Genomic DNA, 20894 nt, shown 5'->3' with positions numbered 1-20894 from the left:
TCGAGGTTTATTCAGATACAAAACATTGAAATATATGTAAAAAAAGTTTGATAAGATGGGAAAGTAACTTTTATTTTAAGACGTAATCAATAAAATTGACTTATTAATCATATGTACAAATTTGGTAATACAACAAAGAGATGTATGATAGAAATAGGTATAAGATATCATAAATATTCGAGAAAAAGAAAGATACGCTAGATAGGATCGTTAAGTTTAGGTATTTGGATAAACTTAAATGTAACTCAGAAGTTCTTAAGTTAAAACGTAATTATAATACATTTCATAAATACCTACATTTATAGAAATAAAGTAAAAGTAGGTGAAACTCAGTTAGGTTTCATAAAGGTAAGTCTAGACTACTTTGGTTAACTAAGAGTAGGTTTTAATTAAATTTGGTTAGGTTACGAATGGAAAAGTTAGGTATTTTAATTAGGTTAGGTTAGGTTAGAATCGCAATCCATATGATCACAAAGTTATACTAAAAATTAATTATAAAATACCTATCAGTATGACACACAAGGAAAAGGTGTGCATGACACTGCCAGGTAGCTGGGTAGGGTAACAATGGTCTAGCGCAGAGTCCAGATCGAACAATAGAAAGGGTCGGTAATCCTTTTGTAACCGTCGTGCACAAGTTGTATTGTGTAAAGAACGTATTCTGTAAATACTAGAAGGAGGCTTCTGAGAGCGTCGGGACCCAGCGCAATGAATCTAAATGGGGGGCTATTACTTTTTTTTTTTTTTTTTTTTTTTTTTTTTTTTTTTTTTTTTTTTTTTTTTTTTTTTAGGTTTAGCAAGACCATGGATGGGCGGTGGTGGGGTCCTGGGAGCAGGCCCCAGACCCGGGCTGGTAACGGGGGTACCCTACTACTGACGGTCGCGCGACCGTCGCCCACGCAAGACACGGCGTTATAAGTTTGACGTGTCTGTCTGTTTGTCTGTCTGTGTGTGCATCGTAGCTCCCGAACGGATGAACCGAGATTTAGTTTTTTGATTTGAAAACTGAGTTAGTCACGATCTTAGGCGTGTTTCATGAAAATCGGTCCACTATGTCGGTTTTATCAAAATTTCAATTTTGTGTTTAGGTTATTCAGTCAATAATTTTTGCTTTCATGTCGGTACATTATCTGTACCCGTGTGGTGACGGGTTAAGAATTTCACCACCCCCTTTCTTCCCGTGAGTGTCGTAGAAGTCGACTGTGGGATATGGGTTAAATTGTGGCGTAGGCGAGAGGCTGGCAACCTGTCACTGCAATGTCACAATTTCGTTTTATTTCAACCCCTTTTTGCCAAGAGGGGCACTGAAACTTGAGTAGTTCATGTGCTCTGCCTACCCCTTTATGGGATACAGGCGTGATTGTATGTTGTTGTATGTTATCTGTATTTGCATATTCTATTAAAACGGTGTTTTTTACCGATACTTTAAGCACAGTATAAAGCAGTAATAACTCTTCTAACAAACTTCACTCCGCGCGGTGTGTCGAAAACTACTCTCCATATGCACCAAATACATGCGAAACTGGTAAGTATTGGGCTGGACAGTCGGGGCCGCGTTCGCGCGCTGTGTTGACGTGTTGAGTTCGGGAGAAAATGACGTCAGCACCGAAGACATATTTTCGTTACTGTAGTGTTTATGGGTGTATGGAGAACAGTTCTCAAAATGCGGAAATGTCAGAATGTTCTTTAGAATTCCTAGACACCCAGAAAAGTAAGTGGTTGTTATATTGTTGCAGTGTTAGGTACATTATTGCTTACGTAAATGGCGTAAAAGTGAGATTTAAAGCTAGAATGACACATTAAAATCAATAAAGATTTATCTGTAACGACATTTAGGTAGATGCTGCGATCTATCTAGCTCGAAAGTTTGGTACCTACTTAAATATTGTGCAAACATCTATTCAAACATTTTATGTAAATACGATTTCGTCAGTATTTAAGAAACAAACACGTACTTGAATCTTTATTAGATAAAAAGGTAGAAAGAGCGTTGGTACTACTAGCATAGCGCCATACACAGTTACTACGAGTAGGACAGTAGCACAGGTACAACCCTGCGTGACCTTGCGCAGTAGTAACGACCGCGTCGCCGCTGCCGGAGATTAACTACTGATTTATCCTTATACTGTGCTTTAAGCAATTTTTTTCATTCTCAAAAGGTTATTTAATATTTACCAATCGTTTAATATAGGAAAACTAGCTTTTGCCCGCGGCTTCGCTCGCATTAGAAAGAGACAAAAAGTAGCCTATGTCACCCTCCATCCCTTCAACTATCTCCACTTAAAAAAAGCACGACAATTCGTTGCTCCGTTTTGCCGTGAAAGACTGACAAACAAACAGACACACACTTTCCCATTTATAATTTTAGTATGGATATTATGCGGAACATTCTAAACGTCAAAAAGTACTGGTAAAGCCTCAAGTACGCTTACTTAAAGATTTCATAGGAGAAGTTTCGTCAAACTACTACGATAAGAGCCGGCGGGTATTGACACATGGACTCACTTGCCGAATTAACCAACTTTGGGGAGGTACAGTCGGCAGCTATATCTAATAACACGTACTATTATGTCTGTATCTGCCATCCTTAGCGGTAACCCACACTCAGGCGATGCATGGCTTAAGACGCGCCCCAAGCGACGCGTCGCCTGGGAGCGCGTCTTACGTCCTTCCTATACAAAATGTACTGAGGAGACGTTTTTAGGGTTCCGTACCAAAAAGGTACAACAGGAACCCTTATGGTGCGACTCTGTCCGTCTGTCTGTCCGTCTGTCACATTCCTAAATATCTCGAGAACTACTAATGCTATCAACTTGAAATTTGGAATAGTTATGAACATTGTAAACCTCTACAAATAGAAAGTATAATTTTTTTAAATATATTAATATTAATTGTAGAAAATGGCCAAAATGAAAGGGGGCAAACTGTAAATTTCAAGTTACTAGGTCAAGTGGGGTATCGTTGGAAAGAGCTCAAATTGAACGTAAATAAGCTATTTTTTATAATTTTTTTGTTGTGGAAAAAAAAAAAGAATTTTGAAGGAAAATGTAAAAAAAAATACCGTTCCCCCCCCTTATCTCCGAAGTTTACCAACGAAAAATTATGAAAATTTTAGTAAACATTGGTTTTATGCTAAATATTACAGGAAAAATATAATCGTGTTTGTATTTTGAATACGTTTTTTTTAATTCACAAAAAACTTTTTAGATTTTTACTTTCAATTTACCCACCCTTGCGGATGTATATCGTACTTCAAATTAATACGAGATGTTACGTAAACCATCTTCTGTCCAATAAAGTAAAAACTGTTTAAATCGGTTAACATTATAAAGAATTATCCCTGAAAAACCAGGTCGCGCAAATTAGTTAGCAAATTGACCGGGAGATGGCGCTATACACAATAATACTCATTTGTGCCTATACTTTTGTCTTCTAGTCAAGTCATTAGAGTTATATGAAAATATGAGATTATTTTTACTACGTAGTTTGAAAGAAAGTTTGTACGGAACCCTCGGTGGGCGAGTCCGACTCGCACTTGGCCGGTTTTTTTTAAATTACATTTGGGCGGCGTGGCGCTGACATCCGTTCTGCGTCTTAAGACATGCGTCGCCTGTGTGTGGATAGTCCCTTAAATACTTGTCATAAATAGATACATTTTCATCAAATATCAAATGAACTAACCACAAAGTTTAAATTAATAACCTAACCACAAAAGTAAAATTTTGAAAAAAACCCCGACCGCGACATAGTACTTAGACCGATTTTCATGAAACAGGGCTAAGAACTCTCCCGACTAACTTAGCTTTCAGACAAAAAAAACTAAATCTAAATCGGTTAGTCCGTTCGGGAGCTACGATACCACAGACAGACAGACAGACAAACAAACAGACAGACAGACAGACACTGTCACCACAGTATAAAGCAGTAATAACTCTTCTAACAAACTTCACTCCGCGCGGTGTGTCGAAAACTACTCTCCATATGCACCAAATACATGCGAAACTGGTAAGTATTGGGCTGGACAGTCGGGGCCGCGTTCGCGCGCTGTGTTGACGTGTTGAGTTCGGGAGAAAATGACGTCAGCACCGAAGACATATTTTCGTTACTGTAGTGTTTATGGGTGTATGGAGAACAGTTCTCAAAATGCGGAAATGTCAGAATGTTCTTTAGAATTCCTAGACACCCAGAAAAGTAAGTGGTTGTTATATTGTTGCAGTGTTAGGTACATTATTGCTTACGTAAATGGCGTAAAAGTGAGATTTAAAGCTAGAATGACACATTAAAATCAATAAAGATTTATCTGTAACGACATTTAGGTAGATGCTGCGATCTATCTAGCTCGAAAGTTTGGTACCTACTTAAATATTGTGCAAACATCTATTCAAACATTTTATGTAAATACGATTTCGTCAGTATTTAAGAAACAAACACGTACTTGAATCTTTATTAGATAAAAAGGTAGAAAGAGCGTTGGTACTACTAGCATAGCGCCATACACAGTTACTACGAGTAGGACAGTAGCACAGGTACAACCCTGCGTGACCTTGCGCAGTAGTAACGACCGCGTCGCCGCTGCCGGAGATTAACTACTGATTTATCCTTATACTGTGCTGTCACGTCAAACTTATAACACCCCGTCGTTTTTGCGTCAGAGGTTAAAAAACCCCGGTATAATGTACCGATTTCCACCAAACATGGCTAACAATAATCCCAACTAATACTGCTTTCAAACAAAAAAAACCGGCCAAGAGCGTGTCGGGCCACGCTCAGTGTAGGGTTCCGTAGTTTTTCGTATTTTTCTCAAAAACTACTGAACCTATCAAGTTCAAAACAATTTTCCTAGAAAGTTTTTATAAAGTTCTACTTTTGTGATTTTTTTTCATATTTTTTAAACATATGGTTCAAAAGTTAGAGGGGGGGGACGCACTTTTTTTTCCTTTAGGAGCGATTATTTCCGAAAATATTAATGTTATTAAAAAACGATCTTAGTAAACCCTTATTCATTTTTAAATACCTATCCAACAATATATCACACGTTGGGGTTGGAATGAAAAAATATCAGCCCCCACTTTACATGTAGGGGGGGTACCCTAATAAAACATTTTTTTCCATTTTTTATTTTTGCACTTTGTTGGCGTGATTGATATACATATTGGTACCAAATTTCAGCTTTCTAGTGCTTACGGTTACTGAGATTATCCGCGGACGGACGGACGGACGGACAGACAGACATGGCGAAACTATAAGGGTTCCTAGTTGACTACGGAACCCTAAAAAAGTAAATCTAAATCGGTTCATCCGTTTGGGAGCTACGATGCCACAGACAGACAGGTCAAACTTCTAACACGCCATCGTTTTTGCGTCGGGGGTTAACAAATTTAAGAAAATTTCAAAAAACAAATGGATTATTGCTTAAAGATTCTCCCTATATTGCTGACTGTACTTAGTCCCAAACTACGACAGAAGTATGAATATTTAATGTATGAACAATGTTTTGACCCTTATGTATGGAAGAATATAATATTAAGTCAGTCCTATCAATCTTGGGTAAGTAAAAAGAAGTGTCAACCGGCAACCTTCAAATCAAGAGTGAACAGGCATCTTCTGGGCGAGCTCACTCCATCGTAGGCCACGTCTTTGCCTTTGGCTAGTCTGTGGCCAAGAGTAAGCCCATTTATAATTAAAAAGTGTCCATATAAGATAACTCTTTTTACTGTACTTTTGTAGGCTATTAGGTAAGATACAGCGAGGCAAATCTCGACTGGGGGCCAAATGTAACTGGTCCATTTTTTCCATGTTTTACTTATACAATGTTAAGTAGAGTGTCCATCGGTTATATGGATGCTGATACGCAATAATGTGTTATCCCACATGCATTTCGCAATAAGATGTCAACTCAAAAATTTGATGATTAAAGTTGACATTTTATTGCATATGTAGAACTCAACATCATAGTGTAATAATGAAAAAAAAATGGATCAGTTACAATTGCCCCCCAATCGAGATTTGATCCGCTGTACCTTACTCTCATTTTATAACCCTTACCTAAGACCATCTAAGACCGAAAAAAGGATAAAGAAGAATAAAACGAACGGCCAAAGTCGATCGGTGATAAATTAAACATGTATGCAAAACCAGCGCTAATTGCCACTCGGCATCGGCACTAACTAGGTATCAAATTCAAAGCTGCTAAATGATAGATCACCTCTATTAGATTTCATTCCATGACATGACTGTGAATTAGCAATTATTTACATACATTGTTTTTTTTCCAGTCTACCCTCAGTTGAATACACTTGTGTTTATGAACTTGCTCCTTAAATTTCGTTTATTTAATCCAAAATTAGTTGTTTTTGTGTAAATTCAGTGTTAATTGTGTTGTTTGAGTGTGGAACACTTGGGACATTATTATCTCCACGAGATAATAAGTGAACTATTAGATAGTATTAAACTAGAACTTAACCTAAAAACTTGTTCCATTTAAAGTTACTTCTCGAAATGGCATCCTGTTTCCAGTGTAATCTAAGTGTGACTGTTGATGAGAAGAACCCTAAAATAATTTGCCACGGTTGTGAAAGACAAATATGCGTCAAGTGTAGTGGGTTGCTAGCTACTGAGTTGAGAGTCATACAGTTGCAGTCTCCTACCCTGAAATACTTGTGCCCGGATTGTGTCTTGGGGGTGCGTCAGCTCCCTGCATTGAGGAAATTAGTGTCCGAGTTGAAAAGTGAAGTTGAGGAGCTCAAAAAGAGCCGGAATGGTGGTGCCAATATTGAATCAGTCTTGCAAGAAATGGGAGACAGGAAAAGGAGAAGTTGTAATGTAATAGTGTTTGGAGTGCCAGAGTCTGAGAGTGCCGACGTGGAGACGCGTAAGCAGTATGATCACAATGAGGTTGAGAAGGCTTTATCATCTCTGCCCGCTAGTGACTCCAGCGGCGTGAACTTGACCCCGGTAGCTGTGCTCCGGCTGGGGAAGGCTCGATCTAACATGCCTTCGGCCTCTAACTCCGGTGTGGTTGCAGCAGCTCCCCGGCCCATAAAATTAGTGTTGGCGAGCAAGCAGAGTGCTGTACATATTTTAAAAAATTGGAATAGGTTGCCGAGGAGCATTAAAGTTCAAAATGACCAGACTCCATACCAGCGTGAGTACTATAAGCAATTTAAGGGAGAATTGGATCTGCGCATAAGGAACGGTGAGACAGATTTAAAAATTAAATATATTAACAACTCGCCGAGGATTATGAAAGTGGATTCAATAGCAAAAAAGTAGTAAGCGGAATTATCGAACTTACTTTCTTTTATACGAACTTGGCATCCCTAATGGCAAAACGAGATTTATTACTTGTGGAAATAGATAAATTGAAACCTACATTTATTATTATAACTGAAACGCATCTCAAACCGCAAATTACTGATAGTTTAGTGAATATTAATGGCTATGTACTATTCAGACGAGATAGAGCAGATGGGAGTGGGTGGGGAGGGGTCGCTATTTTTATAAGCTGCTCACATCTTCAGATTCCAATTCATGCAAATCCTCATCCCACTTTTAACAATGTGCCTGGAATTGAAGCTTTATGGATAAATGTAACTTATGGAGCTTTTGAACTGTTGATTGCTGGAATATATCGACCCCCGCACTATAACTATGAAGATTCAGATAAATTATTATTCGACACAATTAAAGAAGCGGCTAATGGATGTAAAACCTTATTTATTATGGGTGACTTTAACCTACCTGATATAGAATGGCCATTAGTTAAATTTGATGGATATAACTTGCTGCATGAGAAATTTGTAGATATGTTTACAGACACCAGTCTACATCAAATTGTAACAGGAATAACAAGAAAAAGGAATGATCAAGAATCCCTTCTAGACTTGATTATGTGTAACGAGGAGGAATTATGTACAAAGGTTGATTACCATGCTAACATAGGTAAAAGTGATCACTTAGTATTGTTAGCTACTATACAAATCCAGCTTCAGGATAGAAAATGTAAAGTGATCAAACCTCCAAGGAGAGACTATTTGGCAGCAGATTACGAACAAATTATGCAAACCTTGATAGCAGATAATAGTCAATTAAGTAATCGGGATGCGGCTTCCGCCTGGCGTGACTTTACGCATAATGTTAATAGAGCTGTAAGTTTGCATGTGCCACTAAGGCCTTCTAAAACTGCTAAAAACAATAGAAAACCATGGATCGGTCCTGCCATATTAAAAATGATAAAAGAAAAAACAAAGTTGTGGGATACATATATGCTCAATAAAACTAATGAGAACTATAGTCGATATCGGGTAATTAATAACAGTATTACCTCAGCTATGCGACATGCCAGACGGAGTTATGAAAAAGGAGTTCTAGACCGGGGACCTAAGTCACTGTACAGTTATGTCAGAAAGCAACTTTCATCTAAAGTAGCCGTCCCACCTTCGCTCAGAGATGATCTTACCCAGCAGGTAATTAATGACTGTCATGAAGTAGCAAATATATTTGCCAAACAATTTGAGAAGTCGTATGTTCGCGAACCGCTGAATGGACTAATGCCTGAAGTAAATGTAGCCAGAGTTAACAACTCCATTGAAAATGTTGAGTTCACACCTGATTTAGTTAGTAAAGCGATCTTGAGTTTCAACGAAAGTTCATCAATGGGACCAGATGAAATACCTGCAGTTTTGTTAAAGAGATGTATAAAGTGCCTTGCATCTCAACTATCCCATATAATGACATTATCACTTAGAGAACAGAGGTTGCCCCCTGATTGGAAAAATGCCAACGTAACGCCTATTTATAAAAAAGGAGACAAACTGGTGGCAGGAAATTACCGACCAATAAGCCTCACTTGTATAGCCTGTAAAGCAATGGAAAAAATTATAACATGTGAATTGAGAAACTTCATTGCAAGAGAGCAGGTCATTGTCGACGAACAACATGGTTTTACGCCAAAGAGATCAACAGTAACTAACCTGTTATGTTGTGTTGACAAGTGGACAAGCAGCTGGAATGAAAAGATACCGACGGATGTTATATACCTGGATTATGAAAAAGCATTCGACCGCGTCCCGATAAACCGACTGCTCGTCAAGTTGGACCACTTTGGAATTCGCGGAAAATTGCTCAACTGGATAAAAGACTTTTTGACGGGCAGGAAGTTTCGGGTACGAGTTGGAGAGCACCTCTCGGATCCGCATGACGTCCACAGTGGGGTTCCGCAAGGTTCAGTGCTTGGACCGATGCTGTTTGGGATTTTCTTGACAGATCTCAGACAAGTTGTAGAGTCAGATTTGTTTTTGTTTGCTGATGATACAAAGATTATGGGAAACCCGCTTATCAGCCACAACATTATACAGCAGGACTTAGACCGTATTGTACAATGGACTAAAGATTGGCTAATAACTCTCAATGCGGAAAAGTGCACTGTACTCCACATAGGTAAAAACAACCCTGAGCATACGTATTGTATTGACTCTAAAAGTTTGGAGAGAGTTACTTCTCAGCGAGATCTTGGTGTCATTATAACTAATAACTTAAAATGGGAAGAACACATATTACAGCTTACCAAAAAGGCCAACTCTATGTTATACATGATTAGAAAAGCCTTTCGCTATATGGACAAGAAGCTCTTTATTAGAATCTACAAGACGTACGTAAGACCATTGCTGGAATATGCGTTCCAAATTTGGAATCCATATTTTCGAAAAGATATTAGTCTGATTGAAAAAATCCAAAGAAGGGCAACAAAACTGGTACCATCTCTTCGCAACCAACCTTATGAAGACAGGTTAAAAGAATTGGGTCTGACAACCTTGGAGCAACGAAGACAACGCGGCGACTTAATAGAAACGTACAAAATACTCACAGGACGCTATAATGTACCTTCATTAAGTGACATTTTCACTCGGAGTGTGTGTGACAGACTGAGAGGACATTCCCTGAAGTTGACACGGACACAGAGTAGTAGCAACCCTAGACGTCACTTCTTGTCTAACCGCGTAGTGAGAGTGTGGAACAGTTTGCCCGAAACCGTAATCAGCGCACCTACAGTGAACTCTTTTAAAAACAGACTAGACAAATATTTATTGAATGGACAAAACACAAGTGCATCAGGACATTGACGTGCACGTATCAGCTTTAAGCTGCCTGTGCATTAGCAAAATAATAATAATAAATATAATCATGCCTGTATCCCATAAAGGAGTAGGCAGAGCACATGAACTACTAAGTTTCAGTGCCACTCTTGTCAAAAAAGGGTTACGCCGTGGCTTGCGTGGGCGACGGTCGCGCGATGGTCGCGCGACGGCGATGCGACGCATACGAAATCAAACCTTATCGATATGGAAGTTTGAGACGCGACGGCGAAGGTCGCGCGACCGTCGCCCACGCAAGACACGGCGTTACAAGAAATCCAAACTGTGACATTGCAGTGACAGGTTGCCAGCCTCTCGCCTACGCCACAATTATTTGGAAGTTGAAAATAGTTATTTGTTTTACAAGGGGGCAAAGTTTTTGTTTAACCGCACGTGCCAATATTGACACCCGAGCAAGCGAAAGATTCCAATTTTGAACCGCGAGCGTAGCGAGTGGTTCATAAAGTGGAAACTTGAGCGCTGCGAGGGTTTCAAGGCACTAACTTTACCTTGGTTAGGTACCTTCAAATGGGCGATGGCCGAACTGCACAGAATAGGAGCCCCGCCTGAAGCGGGGCTCCGTCAATATCGCTTTAGAGTTAAGATAAATCGAAAAAAATACATTTGTGCCCCTAAATTAAGTAAATTATAAATGGAATTGAAGTCGATCATGTAAATTATTGGGGTTAGTAACTGGTCTAAAAAATAATAGAAAGATAGGTAATAGCCATTGCCCGGGTACAGGAAAACGCGTTATGGAATAGAATAGAATAGAATATTTTTTATTTAACATCAGTTTGGACAAATATAAGAAAGATAAATACAATACAATCTAGATGTTAAATTATCATATTGCCACGGCATGCCGAAGCGCTGATTTTCAGTGGGTCCTGGACTAAATAAACTAAGCTAAGCTAAGAGCTAAACTGATGATTTGTCTATACTGTGTCATCTGTGGCCCCACGCCTACATGAGTGTGTCCATGGGTTTATTTATCCACTGTAACGAACGGATTAAATCCAGCTTAGCATTTACACAACGATCCTGCGTTGTTGAAACTACGTGAAAATATGAAACTGCAGTAGTGCACTTAAGTACTTTTCAATACATATGGTGTTTTCCCGCTCTACTACCGAAAGTATAGGGTTGACGACTACATCAAAACCGGCCAAGAGCGTGTCGGGTCACGCTCAGGGTAGGGTTCCGTAGTTTTCCGTATTTTTCTCAAAAACTACTGAACCTATCAAGTTCAAAACAATTTTCCTAGAAAGTCTTTATAAAGTTCTACTTTTGTGATTTTTTTCATATTTTTTAATCATATGGTTCAAAAGTTAGAGGGGGGGGGGACGCACTTTTTTTTCCTTTAGGAGCGATTATTTCCGAAAATATTAATATTATCAAAAAACGATCTTAGTAAACCCGTATTCATTTTTAAATACCTATCCAACAATATATCACACGTTGGGGTTGGAATGAAAAAAAATATCAGTCCCCACTTTACATGTAGGGGGGGTACCCTAATAAAACATTTTTTTCCATTTTTTATTTTTGCACTTTGTTGACGTGATTGATATACATATTGGTACCAAATTTCAGCTTTCTAGTGCTTACGGTTACTGAGATTATCCGCGGACGGACGGACGGACGGACAGACAGACATGGCGAAACTATAAGGGTTCCTAGTTGACTACGGAACCCTAAAAATGGCATTCTGTTTAGGCCATCAGTTAGATTGTCCAAGTATACTGAACACATATTTTTCGCTTTTTCTAATTAATGAAAAAATAGTTCCGGAGTGGGGGCTTGTGACGTCACTTCTAAGTAAAAAAAGGCGTGTACCTAGGCGTGACGTCACGCGAAACTTCAAGCGGCATCGCTTTCGTTTGGCTGTACCGTCGTCATTTTTCGTTTACGAGAATAAAGAAAAATAACGTGTCTAAAATTCTGTGATAATCTAACTGACGGACTAATTCGTATTTTTAGTCTTCTCGCCTATTGTAGTAAATTTCATATCCGGTCAAAATTTCAAATGGGTTGAATCCACGTAAAAGTAACGTGAGTCACGACTTCATTGAGTGTTTATTTGAACTACAGCTGCAAATGAAAGGATCTATGCATACATCGGGAAAGTAACACTTATTTAGAGATGGATTATCACTTAAACTTGCGTCGTGAAACTCGTGAATAAATGGAGCATGCCACAAAATCGTGACTCATGTTACTCTGGCCCCGGATTGACCCAAGGGCCAAGGGCCATATGAAAAACGTCGTACGATACACGTGCGTTTTGATATGATTTATTTTTGTTTCATTTCAAATTAAACTCAAAATTTTGAAAAGTTATAAATAATCGGAAAATGAAAATTTTGCACAATTTCATTCGTATTGAAATGACTAAAATTGAAAGTTTTTTGTTAGAACATTTTCTTACCAGAGGATTTAATTTGACATTTGTTAAATCCATACTAATATTATAAATGGGAAAGTGTGTGTGTCTGTTTGTTTGTCCGTCTTTCACGGCAAAACGGAGCGACGAATTGACGTGATTTTTTTAAGTGGAGTAGTTGATGGGATGGAAAGTGTTATAGGCTACTTTTTGTCTCTTTCTAACGCGAGCGAAGCCGCGGGCAAAAGCTAGTAAGTTATAAAAATACATTTTGAATTTTAGAGCCGTTATCTTCCGTTTTTCAATAACATACGAGTAAATTATTCTTGTATTAACTGACAAAATTTATTTTTCACCATACTATTATTATACAAAGTATATATACTACTTACCTTCAACAAATGAAGTTTATTTTTCCTAGGTTTATTTAACTCATTAAATTTCGCCTTTGTTAGTTTATAGTTTATACTTAATTACTCCATTAAGATTTTAATAGCATCCTTGTAGACAGCATCTGCAGCCGATTTGAAAGCACCGTGTATAACGGAGCTTATTTTTAATGGAACAGCCTGTATAACGGAGCTTATTTTTAATGGAATCTTGAACTCGAGAAATGAGGGTGGTAATTTATGAAAATTTGCGTTTTTGGAAGTATAGAATTTATCCCCATCCCGGTCTGTGTGTGCGTTTTCATTATCCGATCCGATATCGGATGTCGGAAGGACTTCAAGGGCAAAAATCAAATCAAGAGTGAACAGGCATATTCTGGGCGAGCTCACTCCATCGTAGGCCACGTCTTTGCCTTTGGCTAGTCTGTGGCCAAGAGTAAATTTATATTTAAAAAAAGATGGTTGCTTAAATGTATGGGATATCGGTTCTACATCCGATACCGGATAATGTGAAAACGCACTAAGTTCGGCGTTCGACGGTACGTGCAGCGGGGCAGGCGAGCGGTCAAACAAATACAAACTACATATCGTCACTACTTTTAAAAAATCTCGTATCTCACGCTGTTCCTCAAAGTTAAAACGCAGTACAAGTTTTTTATCGTCACTACTTTTAAAATAGTATCTCACGCTGTTCCTTACAGTTAAAACGAGTTGTCTATATGCATTCCATACATACTTACTACAATTTTCTTTTCATTAACATTGACGAAGATACAAGTTTTTTTTAAAGTAGTGACGATATGCAGCATCGACTCAGGACACTTGTATGAGCTTCAATTTGTTTGATATCTATCGCTGCAAACCCAATATGAGCGTGCACTCAGGCCTTACCCTTATGTTGATCTCTGAGAACATTCACATTCGCTCCGTTTTGCCGTGAAAGATGGACAAACAAACAGACACACACACTTTCCCATTATATTAATATTAGTATGGATGGGCTTACTCTTCCTCTGCGACCCCAGGATACCGGTGAAGCTTAACGGCCCAGCCACGACATTGGTCTAAGCGCGGCAGCGGTGAGCGGCAGCCATACGTGCGAATGAAAAGTCCCATCGCTGTGTCTCGCTCCAATGTATGGCCGCAGCTCACCGCTGTCGCGCTTAGACCAATGTCGTGGCTGAGCCGTAAGGGTCTTGTGTACAAGAGCATCATCCGACCAGTCTTACTATATGGTAGCGAGACCTGGCCTGCTCTCGGAAGGCATGTCCAGCAGCTTCACGTCACAGAGATGAAGATGTTGCGGTGGATGTGTGGCGTTACGCGACTAGATCGCATACGTAACGAACACATCCGTGGCAGCCTCGGAATCCGTGACGTGGCGGATAAGCTGCAGGAAAGTCGCCTCCGATGGTATGGCCACATACGCCGCAGACCGGTAGACTACGTCGGAAACAGATGCCTCAACCTCACCGTCCAAGGCCCTATAGGTCACGCGGCCGCGGTAGGCCTAAGAAGCGCTGGCTGGACGTCGTGACAGCGGACATGGAAGAGAACAATCTCTCACCTCAGGATGCCGAAGACCGGGCAAAGTGGAGAAGGCTGAGCAGGAAAGCGGACCCTGGCGCTAGGCCGGGAAAACGCTAGGTTGAAGAAGAAGAAGAGATGGGCTTACTCTTGACCACAGACTAGCCAAAAGACGTGGTCTACAATTTGTGCCATATTAATACTTATTTAAATATAATTATATTATTTATGTAACTATTGTTATGTCTTGTTTTGTACAATAAATTGTTTACATATATACATACTAGATACATAAATATGGGCTATTTTTTCGTAGCGTAATGAAAATTGGCAGCTATATGTAGTTCCGATGACAATACAATAATATGGTACTGTTGAGCTGATCTGATGATGGAGTCGGAAGATATGAACTGGAACTACATGATGGAACATCGTATCATAGCCGTTTTTGGGTTTCTTAGAAAAGTCTTGTTATGAACTTTGACTACAATTAGGTTTCAAGGTCTGATGATGAAGCCGAAAGATATGAATTGGAACTACATGATGGAACATCGTATCATAGCTGTTTTTGGGCTTCTTAGAAAAGTCTTGTAATGAACTTTGACTACGATAAGGTTTCAAGGTCTGATGATGGAGCCGGAAGATATGAACTGGAACTACATGATGGAACATCGTATCATAGCTGTTTTTGGGTTTCATAGAAAAGTCTTGTTATGAACTTTGACTACAATTAGGTTTCAAGGTCTGCTGATGGAGCCGGAAGATATGAACTGGAACTACATGATGGAACATCGTATCATAGCTGTTTTTGGGCTTCTTAGGAAAGTCTTGTAATGAACTTTGACTACAATTAGGTTTCAAGGTCTGATGATGGAGCCGGAAGATATGAGCTGGAACTACATGATGGAACATCGTATCATAGCTGTTTTTAGGCTTCTTAGAAAAGTCTTGTAATGAACTTTGACTACGATAAGGTTTCAAGGTCTGATGATGGAGCCGGAGGATATGAACTGGAACTACATGATGGAACATCGTATCATAGCTGTTTTTGGGCTTCTTAGAAAAGTCTTGTAATGAACTTTGACTACGATAAGGTTTCAAGGTCTGATGATGGAGCCAGAAGATATGAACTGGAACTACATGATGGAACATAAAGCTTAAAGCCCCCCGCATAAAAGAAAGATTAACGTAGTATTTAAAATAAGTTGAGTTAGCGTTTTCTTGTGACCTTTCAGAGCAAACAAAGGGGGGCTCGGGGGGGGGGCGAAGCCCCCCGCATAAAAGAAAGATCAACGTTATATTTAAAATAAGTTGGGTTAAGGTTTTCTTGTGATCCTTAAGAGTAACGAAAAGGGGGGCTCGGGGGGCGAAGCCCCCGCATGAAAGAAAGATCAACTTAGTATGTAAAATACGTTGGGTTAGCGTTTTCTTGTGACCTTTAAGAGCAAACAAAAGGGGGCTCGGGGGGCGAAGCCCCCCGCATGAAAGAAAGATCAACGTAGTATTTAAGATAAGTTGGGTTAGCGTTTTCTTGTGACCTTTAAGAGCAAACAAAGGGGGGCTCGGGGGGCGAAGCCCCCCGCATAAAAGAAAGATAAACATTGTATTTAAAATAAGTTGGGTTAAGGTTTTCTTGAGATCCTTAAGAGTAAAGAAAAGGGGGGCTCGGGGGCGAAGCCCCCGCATGAAAGAAAGGTCAACGTTGTATTTAGAATAAGTTGGGTTAGCGTTTTCTTGTGACCTTTAAGAGCAAACAAAGGGGGCTCGGGGGCGAAGCCCCCGCATAAAAGAAAGATCAACGTAGTATTTAAAATAAGTTTGGTTAGGGTTTTCTTGTGACCCTTAAGAGTAACGAAAACCCCGCATAAAAGAAATATTAACGTAGTATTTAAAATAAGTTGGGTTAGCGTTTTCTTATGACCTTTCAGAGCAAACAAAGGGGGGGCTCGGGGGCGAAGCCCCCGCATAAAAGAAAGATCAACGTAGTATTTAAGATAAGTTGGGTTTGCGTTTTCTTGTGACGCTTCAGAGCAAACAAAGGGGGGCTCGGGGGCGAAGCCCCCCGCATGAAAGAAATATCAACGTAGTATTTAAGATAAGTTGGGTTAGCGTTTTCTTGTGACCTTTCAGAGCAAACAAAGGGGGCTCGGGGGCGAAGCCCCCGCATGAAAGAAAGATCAACGTAGTATTTAAGATAAGTTGGGTAAGCGTTTTCTTGTGACCTTTAAGGGCAAACAAAGGGGGGCTCGGGGGGCGAAGCCCCCCGCATAAAAGAAAGATAAACGTTGTATTTAAAATAAGTTGGGTTAAGGTTTTCTTGTGATCCTTAAGAGTAAAGAAAAGGGGGCTCGGGGCGAAGCCCCCGCATGAAAGAAAGGTCAACGTAGTATTTAGAATAAGTTGGGTTAGCGTTTTCTTGTGACCATTAAGAGCAAACAAAGGGGGGCTCGGGGGGCGAAGCCCCCCGCATGAAAGGAAGATCAACGTAGTATTTAAGATAAGTTGGGTTAGCGTTTTCTTGTGACCTTTAAGAGCGAACAAGGGGGGCTCGGGGGGCGAAGCCCCCCGCATAAAAGAAAGATAAACGTTGTATTTAAAATAAGTTGGGTTAAGGTTTTCTTGTGATCCTTAAGAGTAAAGAAAAGGAAGGCTCGGGGGGCGAAGCCCCCCGCATGGAAGAAAGATCAACGTAGTATTTAGAATAAGTTGGGTTAGCGTTTTCTTGTGACCTTTAAGAGCTAACAAGGGGGGCTCGGGGGGCGAAGCCCCCGCATAAAAGAAAGATAAACGTTGTATTTAAAATAAGTTGGGTTAAGGTTTTCTTGTGATCCTTAAGAGTAAAGAAAAGGGGGCTCGGGGGCGAAGCCCCCGCATGCAAGAAAGATCAACTTAGTATGTAAAATACGTTGGGTTAGCGTTTTCTTGTGACCTTTAAGAGCAAACAAAAGGGGGCTCGGGGGGCGAAGCCCCCCGCATGAAAGAAAGATCAACGTAGTATTTAAGATAAGTTGGGTTAGCGTTTTCTTGTGACCTTTAAGAGCAAACAAAGGGGGCTCGGGGGCGAAGCCCCCGCATAAAAGAAAGATAAACGTTGTATTTAAAATAAGTTGGGTTAAGGTTTTCTTGTGATCCTTAAGAGTAAAGAAAAGGGGGCTCGGGGGCGAAGCCCCCGCATGAAAGAAAGGTCAACGTTGTATTTAGAATAAGTTGGGTTAGCGTTTTCTTGTGACCTTTAAGAGCAAACAAAGGGGGGCTCGGGGGGCGAAGCCCCCCGCATAAAAGAAAGATCAACGTAGTATTTAAAATAAGTTTGGTTAGGGTTTTCTTGTGACCCTTAAGAGTAACGAAAACCCCCGCATAAAAGAAATATTAACGTAGTATTTAAAATAAGTTGGGTTAGCGTTTTCTTATGACCTTTCAGAGCAAACAAAGGGGGGCTCGGGGGGCGAAGCCCCCCGCATAAAAGAAAGATAAACGTTGTATTTAAAATAAGTTGGGTTAAGGTTTTCTTGTGATCCTTAAGAGTAAAGAAAAGGGGGGCTCGGGGGGCGAAGCCCCCGCATGGAAGAAAGATCAACGTAGTATTTAGAATAAGTTGGGTTAGCGTTTTCTTGTGACCTTTAAGAGCAAACAAGGGGGGCTCGGGGGGCGAAGCCCCCCGCATAAAAGAAAGATAAACGTTGTATTTAAAATAAGTTGGGTTAAGGTTTTCTTGTGATCCTTAAGAGTAAAGAAAAGGGGGCTCGGGGGCGAAGCCCCCGCATGCAAGAAAGATCAACGTAGTATTTAGAATAAGTTGGGTTAGCGTTTTCTTGTGACCTTTAAGAGCAAACAAAGGGGGGCTTAAATGTTGTATTTAAAATAAGTTGGGTTAAGAGCGCTATGACAAAAAAAGGCGATATATTGTAAAATGCACAATATTTATCGACAAAATTGTACACTTTACTCATACTAAAAGACAGTGAAAGTACTTGTTTCAGTTAGAACATCTTATTAACTGTCGGTTAAATAAAAAACATATGAAAAAAAAAGCTTTTTCAATTAGTAATGATTGTTTTTCTGATGCTCGTTTAGGAAAAACCGCGTGAAGCACAGAATTCGGAGCTCTTATTATGTACAATTTGATAAGATCACTCTCATAAATGAGGTAAATTTAAGTTCCAAATATCTTGTACTTAAGGCCCATTAAACAATATTTATCATTTAATCCTTTGAAATTGAGAAATTTAAAGTAAAACGAACTCAATGTTGTCTTGAAAATACATCGAAACAAGTGATCATTTCTCCGAAAATCTACATGTTATCGAAGTTATTTTAGTATATAAATAATCTGCACAATGTGCTTAAACTGCTGTTATCCATTTGTCGTTATAATATTTTATCATGATTTTTTGCCAATTTTTTGAAAACTAGCCTTCCTGTCGCTATTTTACCGGCGACGGACGCCTGCGATTTCAGTGCCGCGCCGGAGCTCGAGCAGGTAAGACGTATGTCGCTTTGGTATCCGAGTTTTCATCGCAAACGTCGAGAATATTTATTGTTGTGTGGGTCGGACGCCTTGTTTCTACACGGGCTATCCTCGCATTGTGTGTGTGTAAACAGCGACCAACGAATTTGATCCTACATCCGTAAATATTTGCTTTTGTAATACTTTGTTATGTTTGAATGTTAAAGTATTACAACGTTGTGATGATGAAAATGTGAAAATTACAATACGGTCAAGATGATAAGACACATCAAGATGGTACTCGGGATCTGATGATGGAGCCAGAAGGTGGTCACCAGTACCAGTGAACCATGTAAGTAAACGACTTCGTGTTTAGGCTCGTTGGGTTCGTCTCAACAAGACCTTTGACAAGAGGTGGTACTCAGGGTCTGATGATGGAGCCAGATGGTGGTCACCAGTACCAATGAACCATATAACTAAACCCAGAGATGGGGAAATCGTAATCGATTCCGGATTACACGATTACTTGATTTTACTTTGTAATCTGACACTACTGGGTGTCAGATTACTTGTAATGTAATCAAGTGAAACGGTAAATTACCATTACATGTAAAGGAATCACTAATCATCTATACAATCATTACTATTACCAATAACTCGGAATCATAGTCGATTCAAAATAACTGAAATTATTGACTTGATTACTTTCAGATTACGAATATGTAGTACCTCAGATTGCCGACTGTCACTTTGACACAAAAGTCATCATGGGTGTCGTAAAATAGGTTTTAGGGGGTGCTGATTCCAAAATTAATGACCAATGTGGAATCTGACATTGCTGACTGTCACTTTGACACAAAAGTCGTCATGGGTGTCGTAAAATAGGTTTTAGGGGTGCTGATTCCAAAATTAATGACCAATGTTCAATCTGACATTGCTGACTGTCACTCTGACACAAAAGTCGTCATGGGTGTCGTAAAATAGGTTTTAGGGGGTGCTGATTACAAAATGAATGACCAATTTGGAATCTGACAGTGCTGACTGTCACTTTGACACAAAAGTCGTCATGGGTGTCGTAAAATAGGTTTTAGGGGGTGCTGATTCCAAAATTAATGACCAATGTGGAATCTGACATTGCTGACTGTCACTTTGACACAAAAGTCATCATGGGTGTCGTAAAATAGGTTTTAGGAGGTGCTGATTCCAAAATTAATGACCAATGTTCAATCTGACATTGCTGACTGTCACTCTGACACAAAAGTCGTCATGGGTGTCGTAAAATAGGTTTTAGGGGGTGCTGATTCCAAAATTAATGACCAATTTGGAATCTGACATTGCTGACTGTCACTTTGACACAAAAGTCGTCATGGGTGTCGTAAAATAGGTTTTAGGGGGTGCTGATTCCAAAATTAATGACCAATGTGGAATCTGACATTGCTGACTGTCACTTTGACACAAAAGTCGTCATGGGTGTCGTAAAATAGGTTTTAGGGGGTGCTGATTCCAAAATTAATGACCAATGTTCAATCTGACATTGCTGACTGTCACTCTGACACAAAAGTCGTCATGGGTGTCGTAAAATAGGTTTTAGGGGTGCTGATTACAAAATGAATGACCAATTTGGAATCTGACAGTGCTGACTGTCACTTTGACACAAAAGTCGTCATGGGTGTCGTAAAATAGGTTTTAGGGGGTGCTGATTCCAAAATTAATGACCAATGTGGAATCTGACATTGCTGACTGTCACTTTGACACAAAAGTCGTCATGGGTGTCGTAAAATAGGTTTTAGGAGGTGCTGATTCCAAAATTAATGACCAATGTTCAATCTGACATTGCTGACTGTCACTCTGACACAAAAGTCGTCATGGGTGTCGTAAAATAGGTTTTAGGGGGTGCTGATTCCAAAATTAATGACCAATTTGGAATCTGACATTGCTGACTGTCACTTTGACACAAAAGTCGTCATGGGTGTCGTAAAATAGGTTTTAGGGGGTGCTGATTCCAAAATTAA

The 20894-nt window shown here is 39.8% G+C and overlaps 1 protein-coding gene across 1 annotated transcript in view; it reads right to left on the bottom strand.

Annotated features, from left to right (window-relative positions):
* LOC125240618 overlaps positions 1–20894 on the bottom strand; it is a 329570-nt gene that overhangs the window by 197631 nt on the left and 111045 nt on the right. The window lies entirely within an intron of this gene.

The sequence above is a fragment of the Leguminivora glycinivorella genome, chromosome Z (genome assembly GCF_023078275.1).
Source record: "Leguminivora glycinivorella isolate SPB_JAAS2020 chromosome Z, LegGlyc_1.1, whole genome shotgun sequence".
NCBI lineage: Eukaryota > Metazoa > Arthropoda > Insecta > Lepidoptera > Tortricidae > Leguminivora > Leguminivora glycinivorella.
Note: the sequence above shows the minus strand (reverse complement) of the source record. Positions and strands in the feature narration are given on the sequence as shown.